This window comes from Prionailurus bengalensis, chromosome A1 (assembly GCF_016509475.1).
Source record: "Prionailurus bengalensis isolate Pbe53 chromosome A1, Fcat_Pben_1.1_paternal_pri, whole genome shotgun sequence".
Taxonomy (NCBI): Eukaryota; Metazoa; Chordata; class Mammalia; order Carnivora; family Felidae; genus Prionailurus; species Prionailurus bengalensis.
In genome coordinates this window covers 151,766,904-151,785,983 of record NC_057343.1, presented here as the reverse complement: position 1 = coordinate 151,785,983, position 19,080 = coordinate 151,766,904, and the positions used below count along the sequence as shown (strand labels likewise).

The following is a 19,080-nucleotide window of genomic DNA, read 5'->3' as shown; positions in this document are numbered from 1 at the left end:
TTTTAAATAAGCACTTTCAAGGTAAACGGAACCTTGATGTTTGGGATATTCATTTGTCCTTTCAGAACTGTCCTTCCCTCACGTGATACATATGAGTGCTTCTAGGGTGCCTGTTATGAGCAGAGGTTATCAGGATGAAGGAACGTGGGCTTAGGGTTATTTATTTTTAGGTTAAAAAAAAAGACATTTCTTCCCCTAGATGGCAAAATGAAAACATTTTACAAATAAATCCACAAATAAAACTTGATCACTTTAAAGATGTGAAAAGACTAGGTATACTTTGAAAAGGAGTTTTATTCTAAAGAAGCAACCAGAAGCTGATATGCGTAACTAAAATGTTTACTATTCATCTGCTTTCTTTTTCTAAGAAATCCCAAATCATAAAGTTAGAAGGTATTTCATTACTTCTCTTTAGTGTGTGGAAGGATGGAGAGAGAAATTTCAAGTTCTTTTTGTTTTATATTTGTTGTCAAGAATTCATATAAGAAAGTCAATTTTATACAAAATAATTTCATAAAATTACTTTAAAGAGAGTCAATTTCCATAGATCAATTTCAGTAGGTCATATAATATAAGCCTTTTAATATGAGCTCCTTAGTTTTATTAGTACATTATAAATTATTTATCTTGGAAAAAATACATTAAAAACAGAATTAGAATGTCTTTGGTTTATATAGCTCACAGCATTAAGTTAAAATAGTATAATACATGTTATACAGCGAGAAATGTAAATGTGGCCTAAAAGAACATTTTTGAGTCAGTTTCACATTAAACATTGAATAGAAAAGTTGACTTATCTTAAAATAAAGCAAGTCACTATATCACTCTGCTACAAGCAAATGTTTCGTTTGTAAATAAGGATGAACTGACAGTGCTTGAAAGTGTAGTTCATCAAAATCACAACAAGAAACCAAATATTATGAATGTGTAAAATTCCATGTTTATTTAATATCCATTACATAGCCGGTTCATTGAAACCAGACTTTGTAAAGACAAATAACATTTCTGATGAACATAAACAATATCATATAGTTGAAATTCATCCTGTATTTTCACATGAATAAAGATGTCATTATGCAAGAGTTTCAACAATAAAGACCTTGCTGTGAATTGGCATGGCATGCTTCAAGGCAGCACCAGCCTCTGTCAGCTCAAGAGGGGACATTAGCAGCTCTGCGCCAAGGAGCTCAGTGATCCCATGTTCACACTCAACTGTTGTGGAACCTTTCCCTGATATCAGAGTTGGTGTCCAGTGTGGTCTGTGTCATGGGTACTTCCTCAGAGGACACATCCAAAGCTCAGGCTGGGTATTCCTAATACAAAAAAAAAAAAAAAAAGAAAAAAAAGGCAGAAAACCAATGGCAATATGCAGATAATGCACTTCTCTAGTGAAGGAGAAGTAGAAGTATTATACTCAATAATATCAATGATTATCTTTATAGTTGCACGTATTTATTGAAGTTTACTGTGTGCCAGGTACAATACTAAGCCCTTAACATTCACTGTTATATAAAACAGATGAACATAAAGGAAGGGAAGCAAAAATAACATAAAAACATGGAGGGGGACAAAACATAAGAGACTCTTAAATATGGAGAACAAACAGAGGGTTACAGTAGGGATTGTGGAAGGGGGGGGGATGGGCTAAATGGATAAAGGGCATTAAGGAATCTACCCCTGAAATCATTGTTGCACTATATGCTAACTAGAATGTAAATTAAAAAAATTTTTTTTCAATAAAAAAATAAAAAATATTATGTCAAAAAAATAAGACAAATAAAAAAAGATTTATATCTAAGAAATATTCACTATAGCATTATTTACAATAGTAAACAAATGGAAACATTCCACAGGGGCAATAGTTTGGGAATTAGAAATATGTCAAATTCATAATCAGAACACTAGGTAGCCATTAAAATCATGATATGAGGTAATGTCTGTAATTGTCATGTTAAGTAAAAAGAATACAAAAGTTCACAGACTATATAATGTGATATTTGGTTAAAAAAATCCTATATATCTGTGCAGTTAAATTCTGAAATGAAATTTTAAAAAATTCACTGTTGTATAAAATAGTCACAAGAATACTTTAAACACTTCAGTTATTTGTGTTTTATAAACAGGGAAGCTAAGCTCGACAGAAGTCAAGAAACTCGAACGCAGTTTCACAGTAAATAGTAGAACCAGAATGTCCTTTGTGGCATCAAACATGGCTCAGGGAAGACCAGTAGCTTCCTGTGTCTGACATTGTAGATGAGCTGATAGCTTCTTCCAAGCTATAGCCCTTTTCCACCTTGTTTTCTCTATTATGGAGGCTAAAATTCCTTACATTCTACAAAGACCTTTTTATGTCTTTCTGATAATATTTTTTCTTCTAATTTTTACATTCTGAACCACAACACAGGTCTTCCTGCTCCTAGGAGTGACCATGTGATAGATTCTGGCTAAGATGTATGGTGAAGTGGCTAGCTAGGTTTTGCAGAATGTTTTTTTTTAAAGAGACAAACTCAGTGGTATGGTAGGTCTCTAGCTAAGAGGGTAAACCCCATGTTAAGTATTCTATACAACATATATACACCACACACACGCATGCACACACACAGAGCAAGAAAAACAGACTCCTGGTCCTTTCACCCCTCCACCCTTCTTCTTTACCTATCCTAGATTATCCATCTTCAGATTGGTTGATACATAAAAGAAAAACAATCCTTCTGGTAAGCCATGTTAATTTGGTCCTTGTGGCTGACTATACTGATCACCTAAAACTGCTTTATAGAGTTTTGTGACTTACTGGGGGAAATAGTCACTAATATTTGTTAAATAAAAGTATAAATGATTGAGCTGTATATCTTAATTGAGGTATATTCTGTTCTGTATTTCTACAATTAAATTAATGCTGGGTGAATTTCCTTTTATTTAAATATTAAACACAAGCACATCTGAAACAGCTATCAGTTCTTTTTGCTCTAAGTGTGTAGGTTAAAAAATAAGACAAGCCCTCTGGGCTATGTGCACAGAAAGAATAGCTATAGCCCTGATCAGAGGGTGCCAAAGTCTAGAATTGAATTCATTGTTGGGCCCAACAGAAAAGGAAAGGAGAAAATCAAGGGGAGAAAAGAAGACATTTTTGGAAAAGATGAGACACTCAGATTAAAAAAAAAATTCTGTGAAATTGAACAAAACCCACTTTCGCACCCCCTCCCCCTGTTAATGATTGGAATCCCATTTCCAACACTCATTGGGTGTATGACCAGAGATAAGGTTGTTTCACCTCTGTGAGATTACCAGTTGTTTTCATATATAAAGTCAACATTTTGCAGCCCTTCTCATAGGATTGTTTTGGGATTAACTAAAACAATGACTATAACTTGTCTGGTGCTGTGCCTGACTCATAGAATACAGTTAACAGATTTTAATTCTGTCCCCCACCCAGCTCCCCATTACCCATCCCCTTTGACAGAAGGATGACTTCAAAGACTTCTGTCTAATCTCTGAAAGCATTATTTTTCTTCACAGTCTAGTCCCTATACAAAGATAACATTTGGTTGGACATAGATATTAGTGAAAAAAATGCCTCCAAGAGGGATATAAGCTTCCTGAAGGCAGTAACCATGTCTTATTAATGTTTAATTCTTCAAGAACTTGAGTTTCTAAAGAATGTCCAGTTAAGGTATTTAAAGAGAAAATAACTTTTGAGGCCCCCATATGACCGTTTAATGATTTATCAAGTCTAAAGCCTCCTCTTTTTCAAGGTGTAATCTTGTCAGCATTTACTACCCATTGAGCACAATACTTGAAGACCTGTAAAGTAATTCTGAGCAAAGGTAAACCCATATTGTCCATAATAATAGGAAGTCATGAAAAAACAAAAAATATAGTATAATGGTTGTTTACTGTGAACTATTCCCTATGCTAGGCTCCTTTATACATCATCACTAATCATCTTCACAACTATGCAAAATAGGTGTCATTAGCCCCATATTATGAAAGGAAAGCCAGCCATCAAAGACTTGATTGGCACTAATAAATGAATGCAGAGTGCCTTCATCACAGTTTGACTTCAGATCTCTCATATTCCAATGTTGGAGCTCTTCACACTCTACCTACTGCATCCCAGAAGACATGAAGACTATGAATTTCTAGAAAAAAAAAAGTAAAGGAAATCAGACATCCAGTTTGGTGGAAAACAAGGTTTGGAGACCTTAATTATTCAGATCTATAATGTCAAAATTATTAATTGCTAATAAAAATCAATAATAGGGTAGGTCTATTTTTAATTTTTTTTTTTAATTTTTTTTTTCAACATTTATTTATTTTTGGGACAGAGAGAGACAGAGCATGAACGGGGGAGGGGCAGAGAGAGAGGGAGACACAGAATCGGAAACAAGCTCCAGGCTCTGAGCCATCAGCCCAGAGCCTGACGCGGGGCTCGAACGCACGGACCGCGAGATCGTGACCTGGCTGAAGTCAGACGCTTAACCGACTGCGCCACCCAGGCGCCCCTATTTTTAATTTTTTGAGGAACCTCCACAACCCCAATGTTTATAGCAGCACTCTCAACAATAGCCAAATTATGGAAAGAGCCTAAATGTCCATCAACTGATGAATGGATAAAGAAATTGTGGTTTATATACACAATGGGATACTACGTGGCAATGAGAAAGAATGAAATATGGCCCTTTGTAGCAACATGGATGGAACTGGAGAGTGTTATGCTAAGTGAAATAAGCCATACAGAGAAAGACAGATACCATATGGTTTCACTCTTATGTGGATCCTGAGAAACTTGACAGAAACCCATGGGGGAGGGGAAGGAAAAAAAAAGAGGTTAGAGTGGAAGAGAGCCAAAGCATAAGAGACTGTTAAAAACTGAGAACAAACTGAGGGTTGATGGGGGGTGGGAGGGAGGGGAAGGTGGGTGATGGGTATTGAGGAGGGCACCTTTTGGGATGAGCATTGGGTGTTGTATGGAAACCAATTTGACAATAAACGTCATATATTGAGAAAAAAATTTAAAAATAATAAAAATAATAAAAAAGAAAAAAAATCAATAATGCCCAATAATACTATTAATAGTATAAAAAAGTCTCATTTAATCTTCACAACATTCTGTGAGACAGATGTTATTGCCTCCTTACCTGAATAGATGTTGACATTTAGAGAGAGCAATGGCTTTTCCAAATAACAGATCTTGGACTTAAATTCTGACTTCATCACCTAGTCTAGTCCAGTCCATCACCATCACCTTTCAGTATACCACCACATTCTGCCTGCCATGCTACTTTGCCTGAATTTCAGTGAAAAAAGGACAAAAGATATGGCGACATGGAGTAAACACCATCTTTGGCTCTTCCAAAGGGCCTTTACTAGATCTAAATGCTTTCTGCTGACAAGGCTTTTTTTTTTTTTTTTAATGTCTTCTGAGAAGGCATTCTGATAAAGTATGGATTCAACAGAACAAGTCTTCCCACTGAGCAAGTATTAAAGCGATTTTCTGAAGGTCTTTAGTTCATGCTTGGTTTTCAGTATGTCCTTTTCCTTCTTAACATCTGTTTTCAAATGAGCAGTGAGGAATCACTTTAAGGACTAGAATAGCTCTGGGATATTTAACAGATGCTGGAACTCATGTCTTGGGCGCCAGTTCAGATCCAAAGATAAATGGTTCTCTCCTCTTCTAACCTATGACTTTAAGCAGTAAGAGCAGACCAATGTGTTTAAACTAGTATATTGTACCATAAAACCATTGTTTCCTATTTTGATTTAGAGATGCTGGTGAGGAATCAACTAGGATTGTTACCACTGAGAACTTGCACGGCAGTAACCATCATTCACTCCAGTGACACATGGTGTGTCTCTTGTGCTTTTTGAAGCAGGACAGCTGGATATAAGCAATCAGGTGAGGTGGGATAGCATACATTCCTTTAAAAAATCTTTCTGAGTTTGGAAGAGGTGGAACTAGGGTGAGCAGCAGATAGAGCAGCAAGCAGTAGCTAACCAAGAAGAAAGATGATAATTCAAGCTGGGACTAAATTAAAATGAACAGAAAGAAAGCCCAAATGAGCCAATAGCTAAACATGGGAGTGAAAAAGACTTAAATACCAAACATATCAACCTTGAAGACTAGAGGACCCTGGACAATACAGGTGACAATCAAAGCCAAAGGCACTCAGCACTCAGTTATTCTTTCTTTTTAAGGTTATGTATTTATTTTAAGAAGGAGAGAGAGTGTGCATGCTAGCAGGGAGGGGCAGAGAGGGAGGAAGAGTGAGAGAATTCCAAACAGGCCCCATACTGTTTCTGCAGAGCCTGACGTAGGGCTCAGTGTGGGTCTGAAACCCATGAGCTGTGAGATCATGACCTGAACGGAAATCTGGAGTCAGATGCTCAACCACTGAGCCACTGAGGTGCCCCAAGTTTTTCATGCCCCTTAAGTGTTAAAAACACTGTCTTCCAATTTGACAATAAATTTCATATTAAAAAACAAATTAAAATTAAATTTAAAAAAATAAAAAATAAATAAAAACATTGTCTTCAGATATTATTAAGGAAAGATACCTGAATCAGAAAGACTCAATTGTATTTATAGATAACATTCTGACTCCTGGAGTGGGCCAAAGATGTAAAGGCATCCTTCAAAACCTAGTGTCTGCAAAGGCTTCTTTCTGTTTGTGCTCTACATTACATAGTTCTCCTTTTATTCCTTCTTGAACCCCTATTTACTATTGTGATATACCATATTAGCAAAAGCAAACACTTCTGTTTCACTCTTCTAACATATATATATTAATTTAGCCTTCACAACAAACCTCTGAGATAGGATCTATTATTATCCCCATTTTACAGATGAAGAAACAGCACAGAGAGGTCTGGCAGGTTCCCAAAGTCATGCAGGTAGTTAGTGAAACCAGGCCATCTTCTCCAAGTCCTTGCTCTTAACCACTACACAAAGATGCCTTGCTTAACTCTTTAATGCAGTTAAAATATTTGACAGTCCTCTAAGAATAAAATTTCACTACAAACAAACTTATAGGTAACTTCCAGGTATTAGTGGGTCCATAACTGAGCTGAAAAATCAAATTGTTTTTATTAAACTATGATTTAGTTTCTAGTCTCTTTTGGTATGCAATTATATTGCATAAAATATAGGAATAAAATATATCGTTTTACTTATGTGATGATAATAATCATTAGAGAAATCTGAAAATTTCAGGAAGAACCTAAAAATTATAATTTTTTAAAAGGCTGAGTTCAAATAGCCAAGCTAAAGCTAATGGGGCACCTCTTTGAGATGTGTTTAGTTTACAAATAACAAAAGACTCCTATATTCCTACCATCATTTGTGGGCATTGTAAACATTGTATTAATGAAAATGCTAGTTCTGTTGGTGTCATTTTAAACAAGGAAGAGGCGGCTGTACTTTAGAGCTGAACATACACATAATTGGAAAAGGTGATGATGAACTAAACCATATTTACACAAACATTTGAAGTAATCGCTCATGAGTCCTGTAGAATAGTTTTCCCCTTTTAAAATGATCATACACAGTACCCTATTGGTTCATTTCTTGGCATCTTATTCATGCTGTAAAGCTCCCTGCTGGATAGGAAATCTAGTCTCCATCACCACTTTTTTTTCAAATTAAGTTTCTCTCTCTTGCTGAGTGCATGAATGAAGTAAAATCTAAGGATTTTTCAATTTGTTTCATAATTTTTTGAAATGGGAATTTCAACCAGTGGCCATCAGAACGACAAACTCCAAAACTTTATGTCACAGTAGCAAAGGATGTGCATAGGGGAGTGTGTGTGTGTATGTGTGTGTGTGTGTGTGTGTGTGGTTCATTTATGTGCCCAGCCAGAGACTATTGCAGTGATGACAAAAATTGGAGAATAGAGACTGGTAAATATGCTATCTGTGGAGAAAAAATGCAAATTTGAAATGAGTTGGACTTTCCCTCTACTACATATTTATTTACCAAAGTCATAGAAAACCCGAACTCATTTCAGGCTTCTTGAAAAGTAAACCAAAAAATGATTAAGCATCTCTGATAAAAGTGTGCATATATGGCTAGAATGCTAAATATCACAGATGAAAAAAAAAAAGCAACTTCCTATACTTTCAAAAAAATCCCCCCCAAAACCTATTCTGACCAAAAATCATTTCCAAGCAATCTAGTAAGTAAAGTGTGAATGTATTAACCTGATGGTTTTCTGAAGTTTTCCTGAAAGTTGCACGTATAAAGTTTCCATCTCTTACCTTTCTAGAAGCATGAACTGTCCATCTCTGTATCCTAGACACAACAGTATCCAAGACGACACCAGCATAAAGTATAATGAAGTAGTGTTTCTCAAAATGTGATGCAAGAACTCCTTGAGTTCCATGAAAATCCTACACATAGCCTGTGGATGGTCTTTGTAAGGTTAATCAAATATCAGTGGCAATGGCAACACTCTTTGTGCTGGCATGAGCTAATAATCTACTTATGATATATACTAAAATTAGATGTCAGTTCATTATTGCCTCATCAAAAAGAGCACTAATTCTGATGAATTACTTTGATGGGTACGGCTGGGGTAGGAGCAGTAGGGTGTGGATTCTTTAGTTTTATCTGAATAGTGTAAGGATTCAAGTATTTTTCGACTCATGTTCTTGGGACACCCATTTTTGTAGCCTCCTGAGATTTCCTAAGTTGTTGTTTTACTGATCCTGAATCCAAAGAGAAAAAAGTTGACACCTTCTAAAAGAGATAGGTTTCAAATGACTATATGGGGTGCAATTTACATTGGAATGATTTCTCTTAATTTTGAGCATTAACCATTCCCATTGCTGTAGTACCTCCCCAAAGGAAGCATGGTTCATAGTCTTCAGACTGCCTTTTGGTACAGTAACGTATTCTCAATCTCACAGTAGTAGCCTGAAGGGCAGGAATTGTGGCCTCTTTTCTTCCTTCTTTGTATCCCTAGCACCTAAGAGTGTGCTCCATAGAATCAATTTGAATCAATGCCTGGAGACACCTAAAGTAGATGATTTGGTGTATAGTTATACTCGATTACCTAAATGTAAAATTACTATCGTATAGAAAGTAAAAAACATAATCCTAATGCTTTTCAAAAATGTACAGCCACTTCATGACATGCCAAGATGGCTCCTGATATAGAGTCCTTCTGTGACAAGCTCACTACCCCACATAATCGTTTGCAGAAACACTGGCCCCCACTTTCATATCGCCTCCCCACCTTACATATGTAATTCTATATGAGTTTAAAAACCTCTTCTCCCAAGATTTAGACCCACTAACCTTAGGTTTTGCTAACCAATTCCATGTGGTTTTATAATAGCATCTATTCTACAGTGCTCAACATCTTACAACATGCTTTTTCATGAGCACCTGTGGTTTGGAGAAAGTGACCAGTCTGTCACCATGCAGGCCCCCTAATGTCAGCTCACTTCTCTTTTGGCACCTTTCTGGCCCACCAGAGATTGTGGAAGAGGGATACTGTGAAAAGACTATTTAAGTCCACTCATCAAAGCAATTTAAGTGATGTATTGGATTAAAGTGTTATCACTATCTTAGCCAGTTAGGCTCCTGAATGGACTGGAGGAGAGAAAACCTTTCTGATGTACTTTGACTTCAAATTTTAAGTCTGAGTTATTTACCTCCCGAACTTACAATCTCCAACTTTCCTATTTCTACACTTCTGAATAATTGTTCCCTCTTTCTGGAATGTTCTTCCTGGCTCCTCTGGGATAGCAACTCAAATCTTCTGGGACTATATCCAATGTGATCTCCTCTGGGAAATGTTTCCCAGTTTTGTCATTTGTCACAAGCACATTTGTCAACATGTGCTTGTGATTGGTTTTTCTTACATATTTTCTTGGGCAAACTCTAAGGCCTGTGTCTAATTCATGTTCATGTCTATATAATATTGAAGAGAGTGTCTGATTAGTACTTAGTAGATACTCAGCAAACATTATGTTAAGTGTAAATAATTAATGACTGCAACCACATCTCAGAGATTTCAATTCCTTCTTCCTGGAATGGAATGTAGAATTAAGCCATGAAAAAGGAAGTGACCTTAAAATTAGGTTTTTTTTAATTATTATTAAAGAAACTACTCTTTAAGGAGGGATGGAAGAAAGAAAAATTTCTCCTTGGGTCTTACTCGGAGAGGTCACATCTTTGTTCTTTCAAAGTTGGCAAACATCAAACAGTTATTATTCAGGCTAATTTAATTTTCATGGTACTGGGCTATTTTATTATAATTAGCTTCTTATACTACTAATAAGGAAGAGAAAAACATATACAAGGTGAAAGCATCTGTCTTCACAAAACCAAATGCCAACAATTCCAAGATCTTCACTCTTTCCATGGTGGTTATATATCTGAGCTTGTCAATGTTAGAATAGACTTTAAGCTCCTGGTCATTTCCTCAAGCAAATATGATGAAACCAAAGGATCAAATAACGTTTTCAATTTATAATGTCTCACTACAAATTTTTAATTTTTTATAAATGAATTATTAAAGCTGCAAATGATAGTGGCTTCCTTTGAAGAATTATTTAAAGCTCTCTTTAAGTACTTAAAAGATAATAAAGAATAAGAAAATTCTGTGATTGGTTAAAGGGCAAAGGTATGTGTGCTATTGATGACGGCAGGAAACAGTCTGCCAGGTGACTTCAATTCAGCTGAATCATGTGACCCATATTTGTTGAGTAGAGGAATCAAGAAGTAGGCCAGTTAAAGAGGCTTGACAAAGATTGGAGACCCCTGGGTCAGAAACCCTGCAAGCAAAGATAAGTGATTTTTTTTTTTTTTTTTACTGAAAAGGATCAATACCTTATACATCTAACTAAGCTGTCTTCTCCATCAGCTAGAGTATGTCTTTTAGTCTTCTTGAGACTCAGTGCCCTCATTTGTAAATGGGACCACTGTAACATCCTTGATAAATGATGAGGACCGGCAGACCTGAGATAACAACCCTTTCTGAACTCACCTAGAAAGGGGAAAGCTAAGAGAGAGAACCCTACTGGGAATTATACTTCGAATGGGAGGCTGAATGTTGGAGTAGATTCCACACAGCTATGGGATGACTTGGTTTTGGTAAGTAAATAGCTCTTTCTGTCTGATTCCTCACTGATGGAATGGGGAGGTTTTTCAGGAAGTATAAAACAATTGAAACCTATAAGTAAGAGCAAAGTCATAAAAACCATCTGCAGTCGCATAACCTAAACGGACTCACTCTGACATGAATTGCCAAAGAGGCATTGTGGAATCTTCACATGTAGTGTGACTTCTAGTCTACTCTCCTACCCCTGTTTCAGGGAGGATTGTGAGAGAGAAGTTATAACGACTGGGTACCTGAGATGAATCCTGAATGGCGCAGGGTGCATGACATGATGCTCCTGGCGTCAGGACAGAATGCTCCTGAGACCATGTCATGCACAGCAGTCTCATGAGTGAGCCAAGGGGTTGTAGAGCTGGGTTCCAGGCCTTTGTGAGAATGGTTTGCAAGTGATCCCCAATTTCAAATGGCGATCATTTTCGCTCTGCTCAGGTACTCTGCATCAGAAACGAATCTGCTCAGGAATTCTTAGAAGACAATCAAAGAGGGTGCAGCAGCTTCTTCCTTGTCTGGGGAGTTATGCTGAGCAGCCTCCCTTCCACATATATTGTGCTGTGCGTGGAATGGCGGGGGCGGGGTCCCTTGGAATTCTTCAGAGACTGAAGCCTCTCTAAAGGCTATTTGGCTGGGCTCTCAGAATCAAGAATGAACACGTTAGAGTCAGAAGTGGGTCTGAAAATGGGAATCCTCAATTTGGGAGAGTATTAGTAACTTAGAAAAGGTGGTGAATTTATTTTTACCTCATTAAACAACCTGAATGTTATTTAGACATTAAGAGAGAATCAGTGTAATTGTTTCCCATTTCAGCCCTTGGACTTTATTTCATTAATAGATGGTAGTTACTTCTTTAGACACCCAATATATAACACAGATGCCTATTAGTCCCAACATCTGAATAAAGGAAACTGAGGCAGAGCAGAGTTAAGGAATTCGTTCTCATCTGACTGGAATTCTTAAAGATATTAAATGCCTTACTCTGTTTCACCTCTTTCCATATACAGCATAGATTTTAACACCTAAATGATTAATTCACCAGCTTGACTCTGTTACCCACCTCCTCTCTTCCCCACTTTCCCACTGGGAGACTGGCTTCGGTTCATAGATAATACATGGACAAGAGGACAAGAGGAAAGCTTTTATTTATTTATTTTTTTATAAGTCAGTAGTTCGGTGACCGCTCTGTCATTCTGAAATTCTGTTCCTTGTGCTCCAGAATGTCTACTCAGCTGGAGTGGCTATACCTTAAGAGGCCGTGAGTCTTGGTCAGTAGAAGGAACTTGCTCCTCTATCCCCCTCAGACCTCACAGAAATACTTTGTCAAGAATCTCTGGATTTCACAAAGACATGTAGATTTCTTATCTCAAACTGCAAGTTTCACTATAATATTTTTAAGATCTTTAAGACCCATAGTTTCCCTGAATTCAAACCTCTTTCTAGTAGCATTTAGGTTTGTATTTCAACGAGACCCTATACGTGTGAAAAGATATATATTGCTTAGGAAATTAGTCATTAGGTTTACAAGTATTTACGACTTGTAAATTTAAAACAAAACATATTTTGATTTACTCAGACGCTAGCCTCAAAAGAGAAAAAACACAAGTTTAGCTTTTAATTTAATCTTAAAAAGTTTTATACTGGGGAATTTTTTTCTCCACTTTGGTTCTCAGATAGCCCATGTCTCACAAATATAGTTTAATTTTCCTAATATTTACAGTTCCTCTGAAATAATCTTATCAAGTCACTCCTGTCATTCATTGTTTTTCAAGCTCAAAGTTAATGTGTAGTATTCACAAAGCGATAGGGGAAAGGACATTTTATTTTATTTATTTAAAAAAAATTTTTTTAACATTTATTCATTTTTGAGAGACAGAGAGAGACAGAACATGAGTGGAGGAGGGGCAGAGAGAGAGAGAGAGAGGGAGACACAGAGTCTGAACCAGGCTCCAGGCCTTGATCTGTTAGCAGAGCCCAACACAGGGCTTGAACTCATGAACCACAAGACCGTGACCTGAGCCAAAGTTGGATGCTGAACCAACTGGGTCAGCCAGGTGCCCCGAAAGGCCATTTTATTTTATTTTATTTTTTTAATGTTTATTTATTTTTGAGAGAGGGAGAGATGCAGAGTGTGAGTGGGGGAGGGGCAGAGAGAGACAGGGAGACACAGAATCTGAAGCAGGCTCCAAGCTGTCAGCACAGAACCCAATATGGGGTTCAAACTCATGAACCGCGAGATCTTGACCTGAGCCGAAGTCAGATGCTTAACTGACCGAGCCACCCAGGTGCCCCCGAAAAGCCATTTTAAGCAAAATGATTCAAATTAGTAATTTTTTGGAAATGATTCAAAAAGAGAAGTGACATTTACTTGGCAAATGGCCTGTGGACTACAGACTGTCCTGACTGGGATTTTCTGCCCTCTCAAGGCTTTGAGTTTCCCACCTATCCAGTGAGTGAGTCTCCAGCTCCCCAGCACCTTTGTGACTTTTACTGTTTCAATGACTATAGCCTTTATGTAATATTTGCATTGCTGTCTTCTCTGAACTAATGTTTACTTAATTTTTGTCCTGAATTAACTTAAAAATTTTTTTAACTTAACTAAATGTATCTTAAAAGAAAGTTTTGTGTCTCCGCCATAAGTAAATGGACAAAATTTATTTAGTGGAAACCATACAGTGTTATTAAATTCTAGCTCCACAGAGTTGTCTGCTGAAGACTGAGCCTGAGGCTTGCTTTCTGTTTCTTAAAAAGCAAGAGAAAAGTGGTAGAGAGTTCTTTGTCTGCCCCAGTCTGAGACTTTCTTCCTGATATAATTAGAAGTCTCAAAAAACCTGAAATAATGCAAACTTTCTTATTGTGTTCTTTGGTATCGATATGCCTGCTAAAATTATCTTGTATACACCATTGGTCCATATATATCCCTCAACCTGGGAAACACGGAGTTGAGTGTTGTCCAAGACCTCTGCCAGCTATAGCTTTTTTTTCTTTTTTTAATGTTTAATCTGTTTTTGAAGGAGAGAGAGAGCGTGAGCGGGTGAGGGGCAGAGAAAGAGGGAGACACAGACTCCAAAGCGGGCTCCAGGCTCTGAGCTGTCAGTTCGATGCAGGGCTCGAACTCACAAACTGTGAGATCATGACCTGAGCAGAAGTCAGACTCTTAACTGACTGAGCCACCCAGGTGCCCTGCTATCACACTTGATTATACTGCAAACCAGGAATTTCAGTTTGTAGACATGTAAAAGACACAGAGGTACGTTTCTCTTCCAGTGCTTCGAAAGCTGAGACACAAACCTCTTCTAGAAAGAACTGACTCTTCTCTCTACTCCATGACTCTGGCTAACTTGTTCACACATGAGAAGGTAATGAGGAACTGTGGGTGGATAAGAGCAGGAATTAGGATTCAGCTGGCCCGTCTGATTTGGCTGTTGCCCCTTATCTAACCATCAAATTGAAAAATGTCATTAAATCAGTTGAAACTTTTTTGAGCAGTGCTGGAGGTCAAATTCTGGGATCAGTTTAACAAAGGTACTCTATTTTGATAAGAGAATTGATGCTGTTTTGATAATATTGCCAAGCTTAATTTTCTTTACCTTGTTCTGACTGCCCAGTGACCATTTACATGATGAAAGTAAATGTTTTAAAAACTGAAATGAGGGGTGCCTGGGTGTCTCAGTCGGTTAAGCATCTGAGTTTTTTTTTTTTTAATTTTTTTTTCAACGTTTATTTATTTTGGGGACAGAGAGAGACAGAGCATGAACAGGGGAGGGGCAGAGAGAGAGAGGGAGACACAGAATCGGAAACAGGCTCCAGGCTCTGAGCCATCAGCCCAGAGCCCGACGCGGGGCTCAAACTCACGGACCACGAGATCGTGACCTGGCTGAAGTCGGACGCTTAACCGACTGCGCCACCCGGGCGCCCCCATCTGACTTTTGATTTTAGCTGAGGTCATGGTCCCAGGGTCAAGGGATCTAGCCCAGAGTTGGGCTCCATACTGGGTGTGGAGCCTGCTTGGGATTCTTTTCTCTCCCTCTCTCCCTGCCCCTCCCCTGCTCACACTCGCCCTTTACGAAAACCAGTGAAAACTGAAATGAATAGCCATTTCTGTTTAGAGTTTTGTTTGTGTTTGTTTTTTTGCTATAATTTTGTACACTTAGAGTAAAACCTCAGTTCAAGAACTTTCTTTCCTCCTTTACGGAGTGCTGCTAGAGTCACACAAATGACCAAAGCTTAGAACCGTTTTGTTACCCAGCACAAAGTAAAATGAATTATTAAAGTTGACTCATATAGAAAGTAGCCATGGAAAATTAGTGGGGAAATTCATTGTTATTTTTTGACTTCTATTACCAACATAAAACACCATAATGGCAATTGAGATATCATTATTTTTCAGTAATCCCTTGTACCTGGCAGGAACTCCAAGGAGTTCTTCCTTCTGCCTGAGACCTAGAGGTGGTAGTTTTTATAAGATTAAAGTTGGTGCTAGTCATTTCAGATACTCACTTCCAAGTAGAAGGTGGGGGCTCACCCTCACCATAAGTAGCCTCAAAAATGCACCTGGCTCCTGCCACCATGAGAGAAAATTTCCAGTTAGTGCAAATGCTGCTCCTTTCTACCTACCTACTCAATTCCTACTTCACTTTGCTTAGGAAACAGTACAAGAAATAAAAGGCCAGGCTCATAATTTACACGGCAAATTACCCACAGCATCTGCAGAACCAGACCCTGGGTTGGAATCTTGAAATTCAGTGGCTTGGAGTCTTGAAGAGCAGTGGCCTGGGAATCAGGAGACCTGGGTTCTGGGTCAGCTTCACCACTAACCATGTGATACTGAGAAACTCTATTGCCTTTAGTGATGTTCAGTGTCACTTTCTCCAAAAGAAAGGGTGAAAAGAGACCTATGTAGCCATTTCTTCCCTTCACATCCTATGATTCTATTTCCTATAGTGTTACAGTGATATCTAGCATTAAAAATAATGTTCAATTATCTGAGACTTTGAAGTAACAACCCAGCGTGGCATGAGATTTTAAAAAGAATAGGCAGCATAAACTCTCATCAACAAGTCACACACTTCATTAAGAAATTAATAATAGACCCACAATTAGACAGATATTGTATTTCTGATTTGCTGGTTAACTCATTGACTCTGCTATATATTGACCTTCAGAAAGCTAGGGAATGATAGATAGGGGCCTAATCATTAAGTAGTTGATCTTCAAACATACCTGCATTAATATTTTATCGATTGCATTTCATTTTAATTGTAGTGTGGTTAAAATTCCAATGAGATAAATATTTTCCTTTATGTGAGAACCCCAGAGAACAGTAGCTTTGAAACATTTATCATAAAAATAAACACAGACTATTACCCAACAATTATGCATAAAAATGTCTGTGAATGACTAGATTAATAGAGGCCTTCATGTAAAACCAATGATCTACATTGAGCCTTACAGGAAGAGCATGTTTCCACAGATACAGAATATTCCCAACCTGGAGAGCTGGCTGAGAAAATGCAGCCAGAATATTACTCATTTAGTCTTTTCTACAACAGCTCCATCCTACAGCCTAAAACTAAAAGCCAAAGACTACATTTTCCAAATATTTGTCAAAAACAAGGGAATTGTGCTTATTTATTTTAAATTCAAACCCAAATGTGCTCATTTTTAATCCCACAGTTTTTAACTCTGATATTCATCTCTTTTCCATGAGCAGCAGTCTCACCTCAAGAAAAGAAGCATGTGACAGTCCTTTCAGTCAGCCAGCATCTCTCTGTTGAAATGCAACTATTCCAAGTCAATAAGTGGTAAACTTTGGTAGGAGTCTGACTCAACTTGGTATTAGAGTTACTCCTGAGAAAGGGTCTTCAGTTTGGTGGAGCTCCTTTCTTCTGATCATTCATTCAGCAAACTCTTGTGTCGGGCACATACTAATCTTCTCACGCACGTTACTTATCACACTGTATTTTTCCAATGGAATCAAATCTAAAACACCTAGTGACTGAATCATGGAACCATACTCCGGAGGCCATATGTCAGCCCACTCCTAGAGCCTACAGCCTCTCTCCAAGAGAGAGAGAGAGAGGGAAAAAAAAAGGAAGTCTGAAACTAGAAACCATGAGACAGTATTCTGTGCTCTCTTCTCACTTTCCTGAATTATGTATTTGTCCACACCTGGCTTTCTGCAGTGGGAGGAGGCAGCATAGGCAAAGAGTAAGAACACTGCCTCTATGACCAGACAAATTTGCCGTAGAATCCTTGCTTCCCCAATTACTGGATGTGGAACTTGGCAAGTTTTTAAAATCTCTTGAAGCTTAGGTTTCTTCTCTGAGTTGGAAATAATAATATCCTACTTGAAGTTGCTGCAGGGATAAAATGAGATAATGTGAGTAAAGCTCTTAGTACCAAGTCTGGAAATGATAAGCACTCTGGAATGTGCAGCTTCAATTTAATCTTGTCATTAGCGGAGCATAGAGATGACAGATGAACTAAGACTTATTAAGTGCCTAGTACTCCTTGGGCAAAGAGAGACTCTAGATATTCCCTCTCTACCTCCACCTCACCCAAGTTTCTTCTTTATGAATTTGAGAGCGAATTCTCTGGCTTGTGTGCCATCTTTCCCTTTATCTCCTCTTTCTAATTCCTTGTGATTAATTTTAGCAATAGCACTGGATATCAGCAAAACCGTCAACAGAGAAAAAGAAAAACAATACAAATTCAAATCATTACCTAAAATTTATTTATTAGTAGATATTTCTAAGTGGTGGAAGTAGTGATGATTTTTATCCATTTGACTTTACTCTTTATATTTTCCAAAATTCTGCACTGACATATATTACTTTTATAAGAACAAAAAAAAATGTATTTAAAAGTGTGTGTGGATGAGTGTGTGTGTATGTGTGTGTGTGTAGCTGGGGGAAGTTACTTATAAAGGTCAGTAAAGATGTGGTTGCAGGGGATTGTCTGAAATAATTGGAGCACAACTGAGTACTAAAACAAAATTATTTTAGAAACAGCTCGGGACTTAGAGGACATTGGTTTAAATCTTAATATGATGATTTAGTAGCTGTATCACCTTTGTTGCTTAACCTTTCTAAGCCTCATCTCTCTCATCCATTAAATGGGGTAGTAATCTCATTCTTCTGCAGTTTCTTGAAGGCTGAGCTTACATGTGAAAAAGGTATGATGTATGGGACTGAGTTAGAGTTCAGACTTATAACCTGAAGAGTATTTAAATGCTTTATTTAAAAAAAATAATTGACTAGAAAACTTAGACAAAAACTCCTGCACGAATTAAAATTATTTCATACATTTGAATGTTTCACCCATACCTGAAGTGTATAACATAGTAAAAACTAAACTTAATATTTTTTCTCACAGTCCCTTCCCCAAGTAGCTCCTTTTCTTAGATTTATTAGTGCTGTTGGTGAAAAGATCAGCTTCATGGTTCCCCAAGCTAATAACATCAATTCATTCCAACTTCTGATTTTGCAATATTCATTCTGTTCCTTATTCCAGTTGAGGTTCCCTCTGAAATATTGGTTTGATTCCATTCTTTTCTCTCTCCTTCAGGGTTTCTCCACCTCAGCACTATGACATTCTGGGCTGGGTTATTCTTTGTGATGAGGATCTGTTCTGTACATTGTAGGATGTGTAGCTGTATCCCTGACCTCTGTTTTATGACAACTAAAAATGTCCCCCAGACATTACCAAGTATCCCCTGGGAGGCACAATCTTTCCCAGCTGAGAACTCCTGCTCTGCTTTGCACATGTCCATAACAAGAACACACCCACATCACGGGTCCACATGATACTAAAAGTTGTAAGAGCAACTTTTAAAAACATTTACCCCAAATTTAGTGTTTGAATCTAAAATTCTTACCATGAATTTCCATGTAACTTTCAGAGAGTTGCACAGGATACAGAAAACAATGTGTTGATATCTCTGATATTCTCTGAATAGCGTAGT

General features: G+C 37.6%; 1 long non-coding RNA gene across 1 annotated transcript in view; it reads right to left on the bottom strand.

The window, feature by feature from the left end:
- Positions 1-917: 917 nt before the first annotated feature.
- Positions 918-19,080, bottom strand: part of LOC122490874 — a 39,914-nt gene continuing 21,751 nt past the window's right edge. The window contains exons 2-3 of the long non-coding RNA XR_006299268.1: positions 16,837-17,157; positions 918-1,313 (exon numbers count right to left, since the gene is read on the bottom strand). This is a non-coding gene — a long non-coding RNA (uncharacterized LOC122490874). The remainder of the gene's footprint in view (positions 1,314-16,836; positions 17,158-19,080) is intronic.